Source organism: Lissotriton vulgaris, chromosome 2_1 (assembly GCF_964263255.1).
Source record: "Lissotriton vulgaris chromosome 2_1, aLisVul1.2, whole genome shotgun sequence".
In the NCBI taxonomy this organism is placed as follows: Eukaryota; Metazoa; Chordata; class Amphibia; order Caudata; family Salamandridae; genus Lissotriton; species Lissotriton vulgaris.
The window spans coordinates 729,350,769-729,364,134 of NC_141687.1; the positions used below are offsets into that span (position 1 = coordinate 729,350,769).

General features: G+C 40.5%; 1 protein-coding gene across 4 annotated transcripts in view; it reads left to right on the top strand.

The window, feature by feature from the left end:
- Window positions 1-13,366, top strand: part of LMO1 (LIM domain only 1) — a 534,498-nt gene that overhangs the window by 282,554 nt on the left and 238,578 nt on the right. The window lies entirely within an intron of this gene.

Sequence of the window (13,366 nt, forward strand, 5' to 3'; positions counted from 1 at the left end):
CAAAAAAGGTCTTATAGGTCGAATAGTGTCAGCCAGCATGCAATTGTGGTCAAGTAGGTAGACCAACACATCATCTGCATTTAGGGAGACTGTGTGCCGAACCGGATCTACTGCTATGCCCCAATCTGGGCCCCTCACTCACAGTAGTGCAGCCAGTGGCTCCATAGCTAGAGCAATAATGATGGGCAAAAAATAGCACACTACATTTTTACAATGATAATATAAACAACTATAATGATAATTACAGTTAAAAAGCATATCACAATTAACACATAACATAATAAGTAACAAAAATGTTAAACAATAAATAACTATTTTTACGTTTATTATTACTTAAATACCTTCCTACCCTATACCGCAACTTAGTAAATAACACACACCTAAAATATGTCTTGAAATTATAATAATTGATAATTTTATCTAATTAATTATCAATTAAACAATTAATAGTAATTAACTAATAATAAAATATTGATATATAATTAACTTCCCACCCTTTATCCCTAGATACCAAACAACATGCACCTAATATATATATTTAAAAAATCGTTATTACATAATTTACATATTATCAATTGAACAATTAGTAACAGTTAACTAATAATAAACTCATTATATTTAATGAGCTTCTCACCCTGTATCCCTACAAACACAACTAACACTCTATATATAATGTAAAAAAATTCTACTTGCACAATTTACATAATTACCAATTTATTCATTAATATTTACCATTAATTATGAATTATTAAAATTAATTTCCTTCACACCCTTTACCTGTACAAACATCTCAACTCACATCAAAAATATTGATAAAAAATTAAATGAGTTACACAATTTAATGATCAATTACATAATTAATAATAATTACAAAGTAATGATTAAATAATTATAATTAAATAATTCCCACCCTATACCCCTACAAATCCCACAACCCACTTCTAAAACTTAGCATGATTAAAAAAAGAATTGCACAATTAACATAGTTAATTATTAATTACATATATAATATCAATTAATAAACAATTATTCATTCAACTTATTTGTCTTCCCACCCTGTACCCCTATAAACCTCACAACCTGCTACGATACTAAAGATACACATAAACTATTAAATTTAATTTGAAGACAACTAAAAATTTACGAATTAAATAAAAACATTAACAATAATTATACAATGTATAACGTACACAATTAAAATATATACAAAAATACATAAAAACTATATTAACAACAATATTTTTGGTAAATTATATTCAACTAAAAATGTAAACAATAAATAAAAACATGAATACAATAATTATACAATTTATAACGTACACAATAAAATATATACTAAAATACATAAAAATAAATATAAAACAATATTAACAATATTTTTGTTAATTTATATTTCAACATCGATATTAACAGCATAGATATTTTTAACATCAACATTACTCACCTTAAAATCGATATTCTTGTTCACAATATTTTTGCTCACGATATTTGTGCATCACAATATTTCAAACTCAATATTTATGTACCTCTATTTTTTCAATATTTTGTCTGAATACCCAAAGTGGTATTGCTCATACTAAAACTCACTTGTGGTGTAGCGAGTGACAAGGCTTACATAAAAACCTAAATGTAATCGGTAAAGGACTTCAAATGCTTAATCGTGGAGCAAGCTGAGGAACATGAAACTATTATCATAAAGGACACCAGAGAACTACTTGCTATTATACTTGTGTGTGTTGTGACGTGATGGTAATTCTTTTACTGGAGGAATTGCTTCTTTTGGGATTTATTTCTTTAGGTAATGTTATAAGAGTATTTGGTACCGAATCAAGATAGAAGATTAAGAAAATACTGCTAAGGAAGTACATTGTTTTGATTGTGTATCAACTCTTGCTGTGACACAAATTGTTGCATTTTTCCATAAAATTTCAGGTCTGCTGATTGACTGACTAAAGGGGACACATTGTAATATTTTGTAGCATATATGCAGTGTTTAGGACCCCTGACCTGGTCACGAAGCCCTCCGACTTACATCACATTCCTGGTGCTATTTTGTAGTAGATGGTTGAAAGGATGTTGATTGTAGCTCGGACGAGGTGTTCCTTGCGGCCTATAATGTTCAGAGCCCTGCTTCAAACATATTCATGTTTGATTGAGTCATGGGATCCGCAGATATCACTTTTTGTTTTTATTTTTGCAGTTTTGATGGTTTCTAAGCATTTGTTTAACATGTGCACATTTTAAAATAATTTTCATATAGAGGTTGGGTCAACAAGGAATCGAAGCCACCCAAGAATGACAGGTCCCGAAAATCTAAGCTTCAATTTACACTTCCATCTGTTAATTTCTGTAAAATAAGAAATCTATTTAGATTTCTCCATCAGTAGCCTTTTCGAAAATATATCGTGTTTGACAAGATATTATGCCTCATATCAATAGTTATAAATGAGCCTTGAAAATGCACCCGGTTCTCTTGTGTACAGTTGTAACCAATCAATGATAAAGTAGAGAGACAGAACAGTCATTTTATAGACTCTCCACTGAGTTCGGAGGGAGCTAGTCCAAAGCATTGGAAAAGTACCTGTACCTGGCCCAAGTAAGCGATCTATACATCCACATTCTGCCAGTCTGCCACTCCAAGTTCCTCTTGTGTTGAGCATTTCTAAATTGGCTTAGACAATTGATCTGATGACAGGTGTAAAGAATGTGCATGATGATATTCCATTGATGTGGAAGGGGTGAATGTTAATCAACTATCCTGCCACTCCTTGCCCAATTTATTTGAAGGAATTGAGAGCTACCACTCATGCTTCAAGACCAGACTCTATCTTCATCACACTATGATCCAAGCGTGAAAAAGAAAGGCAGAAGAGTGAGGTAAACAGTAAGAAGATTGAAGATAGAAGACTGTGAAAAAGGAAGAAAGCAGGATTGAAAAAGAAGAATCTGCAAGAGAAGTAGGTTGGTGGAAGAAAGAGGCATAAGGTGAAATCAAGACTAGGCAACGTTAGTGTTAGGGAACACCACATTCATTTCCATCATCCCTTTTTTCACCTTAGATTTACAAGCTAAGCTTCATTATGACCAAATGTGTATTTGTATTCAGGACCCACGAGATAAGAATGACATTATGCCCAATATCAAGGCTATGTTAGGTTAGGTTACTGTCTGTCATTCTTGGTGATAATTTCAGAATATTTATTGATCTACGAATACTTGTTGATTTTATGCATGTTTACTTATCTACACTGAGAGATATGATTGGAAAACCCCATTCTAGCATTCAATAAAAACTGTGTGTGTTTACACAGGACTTGTTATGACAGATCAGAAATTGTATTATAAAAGCAGTGCAAAAGATCATATTGGACTAAAGGGACAGATTATTATACTTTAAAAAAAATGATTGACTGTGATATTGACTGCATCCCTTACAAGGATGCAGTCTGATTTCACTGTAACTTACAAGCATTTTTTGGAGCCTGCCTCTAAATCTGCGCCAGCCTCAGGTTTTCAAGCTTACTCTTGCCCACGTCCCAGTGCATTTTGTCCTTAGGAGATTGGCCGAGGGGATGCTTTGGAGTTAGCGTGAATAAAGGCTCACCTTGGCTACTGGAGGATCAATGAATCAAAATCTTTTCCCAATTAGTATTATCAAGCAGTGACACCAAGTAGGTGCAATTACTTTGTTATCATTAGCATGCAGAGTGCATGCAGTCATTTTGCTCCAGCACAATTGTAGGAGTGGAATCAGGGAATTAGATCCTTGGTGCTGACTAAAAGCCATGGGGTTTGGCCTAAAACATGTAGGCCACTGGAAGGGTAGGCATATTATAACCTATACTTTCTAGCGCACTCCCGTTTTTTAACCATAACGCCAGGAGGAAATATTAAAAAGTATCATTGACATACCAGGCAGATAGTTATAACCTCCGCCCAAAACCCCTCCGACTCCTATTTTTCTCTCATCATTTAGAGTATATCACTTGGTGCTCCAGCATAATCCATATGTCGCAGCAACCCCCATTCTGAAGCGGAACGGGATGAAGCGATGCAGAGTGCGCAATGTAATTCGTTTTATTTATTTATTTATGTACTTACCACCGTTCGGTCGTACGCTGGAGTTTACTAACGCCCAACCTGCCCCTCCCCAGCCCCACCACACCGCCCGCAGCACTCCTTCCAGGAGCCACTACTGGACACATTGGATTTCATGGTAGAAAGAATCATCAGCTTTATTTTGCTCTAAGAAATCTCTGAACTCTCGACTATTGAAAGGTGGGCCATTGTCAGACTTCACTGTGGCGGGAACGCCTCATGTTGCAAAAATGCCATCTAGTCTTTCAATGAATCTTTATAGATGGAAGAACTTCAATTAGTGGAAGTCATAAGTATTCGTCCATAATATTCTAGTAGATGATGTCCATTGTCAAGTGGACCAAAAAAGTCAATGGCTATTTTATCCCATGCATGCTTCTGGAGTTCTGACATAAGGTGTGATGAATAGATTTTGTAGAAAGGCAGTTGCATAAATGACAGACCTTTAATTCCTTTTCAAACCTGTCATCATGGTAAGGAAAACAAACTTGGTCTTGGAGAGCTTGTTTGTGGCAACAACTTCACAATGTCTGTCATGGGCTACCTCAAATATTTTCTGTTTCAGACTCTCTGGACTCAGGATTCTCGACCCTCTTGATATAACTCCCTCCTGAGTTATGGACAGTTTATCCTTAGCATTGTTGTACTTTATTTGTCCTTATTTCACCTTTAGCATCTGTAATTTTCACATAAGGATCCACTTTCAAGCTGCGCCCCCTGGGTCCAAGCTCTTGCATTCGCTTTTAGGCCGACCAGGCCAGCTTCTTTTGCGCGAGGCTTGGTGTAATCATTGGACCGTAGGAGGTTAAACCAACCTCATTTCTGTACACCAGATAATTAATGGTACCAAGATATTCCCCTTCCCTTGGTCGAGTCTCGCCATACTCAATACTGCTCTCAGCCAGATCTCATAGTGTGGTGGCTCGGGATCTTTCCACAACCTGCAGATCTCTCCGCGGGCCACTAATATCAAGCAGAGGAGTAAACCAATCGATTTGTTAGACAGTTGATTAGTAGGGTTACTTTCAATACCAAAAACAACTAAAGGCAAATTAAGACTAATTTTAACTTTAAAAATTCCCTCCAATGCCCTCTCAACATTCTCCTAAAAGACCCTTAAATGTACACATTCAAAGAACATATGTAAATCGTCCGCCTCCACCAGACCACACCTCAGGCACTTCGGAGCTGAGTTTGCAGCAAACCTAGCAATCTTTTGTGGTGTGTAGTATAATCTATTCACCACAAAAAAGATTCCTCTTTAAAGAAGCTGACTTAACGTACCTATATAAATTAAGAAGGGAAAAAAAAACAAATCAACTGAGGCATTTTCCAGGGTTGATGAATTCCATACTATGTAGGGAGGAGGAAGATCTAGATCCTCTGCATCAATTAAAGCCCTGTACCATAGCCCTACCTCCTTTTTTATGGGGTTTACATTTTGGAGTGTGTTTTCAATCTCCCAGTTTCCACCTATAAGGTCACTCTCAGCAGCAAACCAGGAACATATTTGCAAATATTTGAAGCAGGAGAAGGAGTCCCTTATTTTATCCCTTAGCACATCCCATGGATGAACTCCATCCGAAGATATCAAATCGGACCAGATAGCAATTCTCGCCCTCCTAATCGGGATGGCCAAGATATCATTCAGGCAGGCGGGGAGCCCTGGGGAGTCTCAGATAGGGGCAAAATCAGAATAATATCTTATTCCCCACTTCATTTTCAAATTTTGCCATATCCTGAGGGCTAACCTTATTACTTTTAATCGTACCTTTTTGAAAAATCTGGGAGCGCCAAATTTATATAAAAACCCAATACTAACTCCTTCGAAGTGAACCATGGCGTTCAAGATCTTCCCCCAATTTGAACCAGGAGGGCTAGAGAGAAGGCAGTGAATATTTTTAAACTGAAAGGCCAGGGCGGCTTAAGTTATGGTGGCTGAAGCAGCAATATCAACAGGGGTAGAAATGGTTGTCATATTTAAAGCCACCGCCTTATCCTTATCCTTTGTGCTATTATTCTGCCCACAAACCACAATGTTAGTGGAGATAACCATATAAAAGGATTTCAAAGAAGGTGTAATTTTAACTTTAGTGCCTCCCCTGATTTTTTTACGCCCTTTTCCCTTGCCTAGGGACGATCCCTCAGTTACAGAGGCGCCTGTCGCTTGCCTAGTGCTAGCCTTTACTACCACTATTGGAGGTGAAACAACCCCAGTTTTAGGGCGTCACAGCAAGGCTACTAGGGGGGCATTTTTGTACTTTTGATATTCTCCATTACTGATGAGTGGTTGAGTGTGTTGGGTCCATGACTGATGGGTAACTATAACCTTCAGCTTTACCATGTCACTATCATGGCTCGTGGCAGTGATAATCTGGGCCAAAAAATTGTAGCTGGTGTGTTGGATTTTACAATGAATTTGATCTAGGCCTCAGCCGTCTTGGATGGAGTACCGTGACCTTGTATAGGCACTTTGGGAAAGGAGTCAGCAGGATTCTGATTCTTCCCTGAACAATGCACAATGGTATAATCATACTCTTGTAACCGTAATCACATTGTTCAACATGAGGAGGCACTTTGGTCTTTGGATTTCTAAATATAATTAGTAAAACTTGCTGATCAGTTGCCACAGTAAAAGATGTTCTATACAGGAATACATGGAAATGTTCACAAGCCCATACCACAGCTAATCTTTATTTTTCAGGTTGTGAGTAAGCACGCTTTGTTTAGGACAAACTTCAACTTGCATAGGCCACAATATTCCTTCGAGCATTTGGGTGTCCGCTATGCTATTCAAGGATAGCACCTAACCTGACTGGGTTAGCAACAACAACAACCTCTATATGATGTTTTGGATCCAAATATGCCATTTTAGTACCATTCTAAAGGGCTTGTTGAATTTTCTTGAAGCTTTTTTCACATTCATGTGCAGTGGCGGCTCCTCCGTTAAGGCGTAGGAGCATCACCTCACTGCTCTTGGAGCAGTGTAAAATAAAAAATAAAATGATAACAGAAGGTATTTCTTTTTTTATCATTTTATTTCTAGTGTCAGGAAGGTTGGGCAGTACGGGACTGGGCTCCTGTGATTTCTGGGAGGCTGCACTTCAAAGTGTGCATGACTGTTTCACCGGCCCTCTCAGGCCAGCCAAACAGTCCTGCTCACTTTGCATGTTTCCCACTAGGCTGCATTGCACAGCCTGGTGGGGAACATGCCCAGCCTCTCATTCCCCATCTGAACATCGAGCCACAGCACTTAGACCAATCACAACGCTGCATTGCAGCGTTGTGATTAGCTTAGGGGAGGGAGCCTGTGTGTTTCTTAGGTCCAGCCAGAGAGACGATTAGGGACGACTGAACAGGGAAGAGAAACATGACATCTTGAAACAGCTGTGCAGCAGATGACATCAAAACACAGTATTTTCTATTGAAACAGACCAACATGTGTAGAAAAGGCTATAATATACCTGCAATCTTCTTCAAGTTCTAACTGATGACAACCTTTCTTTAAATCAAGATGAAAGAAGACGTTTGCACCATATAATTGCATTATCATGTCAGCAATGTTTGGACCTGGATGTCGTTCTCGTTCAATTGATTTGACACAGGTCAACTCATATGCATAAATCTCCTTCCCCGTCCTTTTTGGGCACTACTATCCTGGGTGAAACTCAAAGCATTGGACCAGTGGAAGGCTCAATTATAGAATGCTTAAGTAGCGATTCAAGTTCTTTCTCAACAGCTTTTTGCAAATAAAAAGCATGTTGTCTAGGTATTTGAGCAACAGGACAGATGTCCTCATTAATATGCAACTTCATTAACTTTATTTTAACTTTATTTTCATATTCTGAGTTTTCCCAAACCATGAAATATTGAAGAAAAATAGTTTACTATTTTTTGGTGAGCATTCATGTTGTAATTCACAGAAATCAGTCCCATATCTGATTTCCAATTTTAACATTATCTTCCTTTTTGTGATTATCAATAGCTGCACTTTGAAAATCTGGTTGTATCTGCTTTCAGCGCTCACACCACAGGATTGCATAAGACTTTATATTGCGTAACAGCACAGTACCTTTACGTATGATCTGACCAGCAGGTTCTCGGTCATCAATATGAAGATTTCTTTGCAATGCTTATGTAATTTTTAACTTGTTTACGGTGGCTGGAGCTGTGCTTTGACTCCACGTGTGTTAAGTGTCAGTTCCTCACTTCAACTACAACACATGTGGCACACACTGGCAGTTTGCATGAACCATGGTAATCTCTCTGGGAGAGAACTGTCAAACTTCAGATTATTTATCCCTTAACTCGTCATCAGCTGTAGCGTCCTCCCCAGCCTGGGTCCCCACAAAAGACTATGCCACACATTGAGTTTAGTAATACACATCTTTATTTTTCTGTGTGTAACCTCAAACTCAACATTCTATATGAGTGCGTGCTCCGGTAGCATTTACATTGTTTTGATCATTCTTCACGCAGGGTCAGCCTCTTTGCTCTTAAATTATCAGGAGTGCATGGGCACATGGGAAATCTTTCCTCTTTTTAAAAACTGGCATTTACTTTATTTTAAAACTTTTTTCCTGCTGGGTTGTTCCCTTCCCTGATAAAAAACAAAGCACAGAAACCTTTAAACTGACCTGACACTCTGCAGGTCTGCACCCTCCTGATCCACTCTGCTCTCTCCCAGCTCCTCTGTTTGCCGCTGGTTTTCCAATTGTGCAGAGAGAGCTGGGACGCATCCTTCCCCTTTCTGAGTGGCACTCTGGCGGCCGCCATTTTGGACGGCTTGTGGTGCAGCTGATCTGCATTTCGAGGCTCAGCCTGCACTACTAAATAGCAGCTTGTTGCCGATATGCAGTGGACGCGCCACCAGCATGCCAAAGGCGTGCCAAAGGCAAGCCCGTCTGTGCCTGTCCACGTCTGACCTGGGCCGGGGGCCAGGATCCCTGCCCCTTCTAAGGCTCATAGGAAGTGATTTTCTACCCATCAACTGACGTCTCATTGCCTAACATGCCTGGAGGCTTGTAGATCATCAATTGACCCCCTCGGCAGATAGGCTCCACTGCAAACACTGTCACTTTGCTTGCATTATGAAGAATCCCATCCTGTTTAAGGCAATATATCCAGTACCATCACCCTGGAAGATAAGCTCAAGGGCACAGCAAACACAGACGCCTCCACCAAGAATGGGTTTTGCTTCTATATCCTAAACTGCTGCTCCTTGCCCAAACACCAACGATTCACCTTCGACTTCCTTGTAGATACCGACCCTCATGCCATGTTCCTCACGGAAATCTAGCTACACGAGGCCTCTACACCAGATGTCATTTCTGCAAAACCGCACAACTACTGCAGCAGTAGAAGAGATTGCAAAGACAAGTTACGACGTTTTATCGCCATTATATATCTGGACAACTTTAAATGTAAAAGTGAGGAACTTTCTTCTCCCACTTGCAAAGCCCTCCACTTCTTACTTCACCTTTCACCTAAATTAGCGGTCTTCAGTGCCCTAATCAATCGACCTCCGGGCTATGCCGGGAACTGGTGTACAACCTTCCCTGACCTAATCTCGCCATACATTTAAATAAATGCTAATTTCACACTCCTAGGTGATCTAAACATGCATTTTGAAGACCCCACCTTTAAATTAAGACTCACATTCAAAGAAGATCGGAACGCTCTCATCCCTAATTTAATCAACTCCACCCCCACACACAAGGTTGGCCACTTGCTGAATCCGATTTTCTCTAATGTGACTCGTCTCATCACTGAGCTTCCCATGCCAGTATTGTGGACAGACCACTATGCAGCCCCTTTCTTCATCCTTGGCAATCCTCTATCTGCCCCGGCACAACAACAGCCCCTAACATAATGGTCCGGAACTGGGCCTCACTTGACATTCCTGCTCTTCATTCCTACTTATCCATTACCTCTCTCCAACTGGGAGCCCATGGTCAACCGCTGGCGTAGAAACTCCCTTGACACACTCTTGCCTGCCAAATCTAAAACCTTGTCCAGGCAATATTCTCCTGCCCAGGCAATATTCTCCTGCCCCTGGGTTAATTATTCACTTTTGGAAGAAAAAAAACTTTGCAAGCGTCTTGAAAGGGAGTGGAGAAAGCTCTACGATACAAACTCCAAATTAAAATATAAATCAGCTTTGAGCCAATATCACAGGAACTGCAGAAAGGCTTATGCTTCTTTTTTCTCAGAAAAAATCCTCAAAGCCCAAAAACACTCTAAAACACTTTTTAAAGTGGTTCAAGATCAGTCCAGCCACAGTAAAACAGTACCATTGCCCAAACTGTCAGAAGCCCAATGCGAAGGGCTGGCAGGCTATTTTGTCAACATAGTCACAAATATTCAATTTTCTCTGGCCTTGGCAAACACTGCCGAGTCCCAGTCTGTAATCAATAACATATCTCCCACTCCTGACTTATCTTCTGTTGCAGGAAACACACCTGGTGCTGAGCCAGCCTGCGGCTTCACTTCACTCTCTGCCCCCCCTAGAGCCTGGGAAATTTATGAGTCTGCTTCAATCGATTAAGCCAGGTTCCCACCTTGATCCTCCTTCCACAGCCAAACTGAGTATTCTGAGTTCCCACATTTTGTCCATCCTGGTCAAACTATTGAACTTCTCCCTAAAGGGGGGATGCCTTCCTCGTTCTTGGAAGCCTGCTATGGTGCTCCCGCTTTTGAGAAAGCCCCACCTGGACCCATGGTCTGGTCCAACTACAGGCCCATCTCTCTGCTCTTCAATCTTTCTAAAATATTGGAGAAGCATGTCAACTCCCAGCTCACTCTGTTTAAAAAAACACAGAACGCCCTCCACCCCTCCCAGATTCCATGATGAACATAGCATGTAATCCGATCTTTTGGGAGTTACTGAGCACCTCAGGCAGGTACTGGACATGGGCGGTACAGCCTCCCTCATCCTCTTGGCCCTCAGGCTGGCCTTTGTCACTGTGTCCCATAGCCACCTGATTGAAATGCTGCTCCATCTAGGACTCTAGGACACTGCTCTGTCCTAGTAGTCCTCCTTCCTGATAGACTGCACGTTTCAGGTTTTCTCTACAAACGCTGCATCCAATATACATTCACTTTCCTCTTGAGTCCCACGGGGTTTTTCCCTTAGTCCAATGCTTTTTGATATATATATGTCTGCCCTCTCGCAGACCTAGTGGAAAGTTACAACCTTACTCTGCTATCATCTGCAGAGGATGCCTCCTCAGAAGATCTCAACTCATGCCTTGGCCATGTCTCCACTTGAATGCATTCAAAACTTTAAAGCTGAACGGTGACAATTCAGAGGAAATTGTATTATGTAATAGTCCCCAACTCTGGGGGCCCCAACATTGGCCCTCCTTACTTGGAACTCCTCTTGTATCCACTCGCATGGTGAAGAACCTTGGTTTCTGGTTAGATTCTAATCTCTCCATGAAGCCCCAAGTAACCAAGGTCACCTCCTTATGCTTTGTCACCCTGAGATGGCTTAAAAAGATCTGTGGATTCTTCCCACCTTGGCAAAGAGAACTGTCATACAGGCCATGATAGCGTCCAGGATGGACTATGGAAATATCTTATATCTGGGCGCAGATAAGTACGTGATCAGACACCTTCTACTGGTTCAGGACTCGGCTGCCAGACTTCTGTTCTGGCTCCCTAAACACTTCTCCATGTCCCACCTTCTTCAAGATCTTCACTGGCTTAAAGTGGACAAGCAAATTGAATTTAAGGGTTTGTGCTTTATGTATAAAATCCACTTGCGCGCAGGGCCTCAGTACCTCCAAAACCTTGTCACTTTGTATATTCTTCAGGCACTCTGCGCTTCAGCAACCACTTGCTTTTCACAGTTCACAGAGTCAACTGAGCCGGGATGGGTGGTTGCTCCTTCGAGGTATAAGGTCCCAAATTGTGCAACTCCCTCCCACAATCTATTTGACGCTGATCTGCTCTACTTGTCTTCCGCAGAAAGCTAAAAACGTGGCTACTTCAATCCTCTTCTCCATGCTGAAATGCTTGAAACTTGGACTACCCTTTTACCACTCTTGAGGTTGTTTAGTCTTCCACCAAACGCTGGGAAACCCAATGGGCAGCTATTCGCTATATGAAGCCGCAATAATATTAATATCAGCCTTCAATGCATTCCACTAACGCTTACATCACAGTCCATCTGGAGCTAAAAGGGTTCCATCATTTCTAATTTGCAAGACACTACAACGTCCAGAGTTGATGGGACCTTGGATGAGGGGTTTGTCTACAGGGAAAAGTGTATTCTTTCCCATGAGCAAAAAGGATTTTAAAAAGTTAGAAAGTGGAAATGCGCTTATAAACAGCCTTCTCTTCTTTTGACATAAGTTCACATGAAATATTGCAACATGTTCTGCTTCCCAGTTTTGTTCCTTGAATTATTTGTGATAGTCAAGAAAGGTGGACTGTTAGTCCAAATATAGAAGCAACTCAAAGGAGCTGATTTCCCAATTTCTTGTGAATCATTCATAAAGTGCTGCTGCTCATAACTGACTGAAGCGTTGGAGGTGAAGCATTTGCCATTTTGTTTCTTGAGTCAGCAGAACGTGCTAAAACAACTCCCCCTTTATCGTGCATTGCATCCCCATGGAATTTCACAAAAGCACAAAAATAACAATCCTGGAAAATGTATCATAAAATATGTGGCTGCAAGGGGGTTATCTTTAAAACACCACTGCTTCTAGGGACTTACAGCCTGATTCATCAAGCCGAAATCGGCTCGCAAAGGGCCAGATTCTCAGAATCTGGCCCTCTGCGAGTGCGATTTTTGCATTTGGGATTCATCATCCCAAATGCAATAATCGGTAATAGCGATTTCGCTATTTTGCGAGGAATTACATTTAAGGAATCTCTAATTGAGCAGCCTGATTCATCAAGCCGAAATCGGCTCGCAAAGGGACAGATTTTGCGAGTGCGATTTTTGCATTTGGGATTCATCATCCCAAATGCAAAAATCGGTAATAGCGATTTCGCTATTTTGCGAGGAATTACATTTAAGGAATCTCTAATTGAGATTCCTTAAATGCAATTCATCATCCATTTAAAAACTTGCGAATTCGCAATTTCGGCCTGCTATTTACCGTGAGGTCAAACCTCGTGGTAAATAGCGAAAACTTAGAAAAATGCTTTTAAAAGCATTTTTCTAAGTTGCATGTTGCACACACACATGTCCTTTGGACATGTGTGTGCGCAACACCTGTTTCAATTTTCATTTCAGGGGTGCTACAGGGTGTCCTTT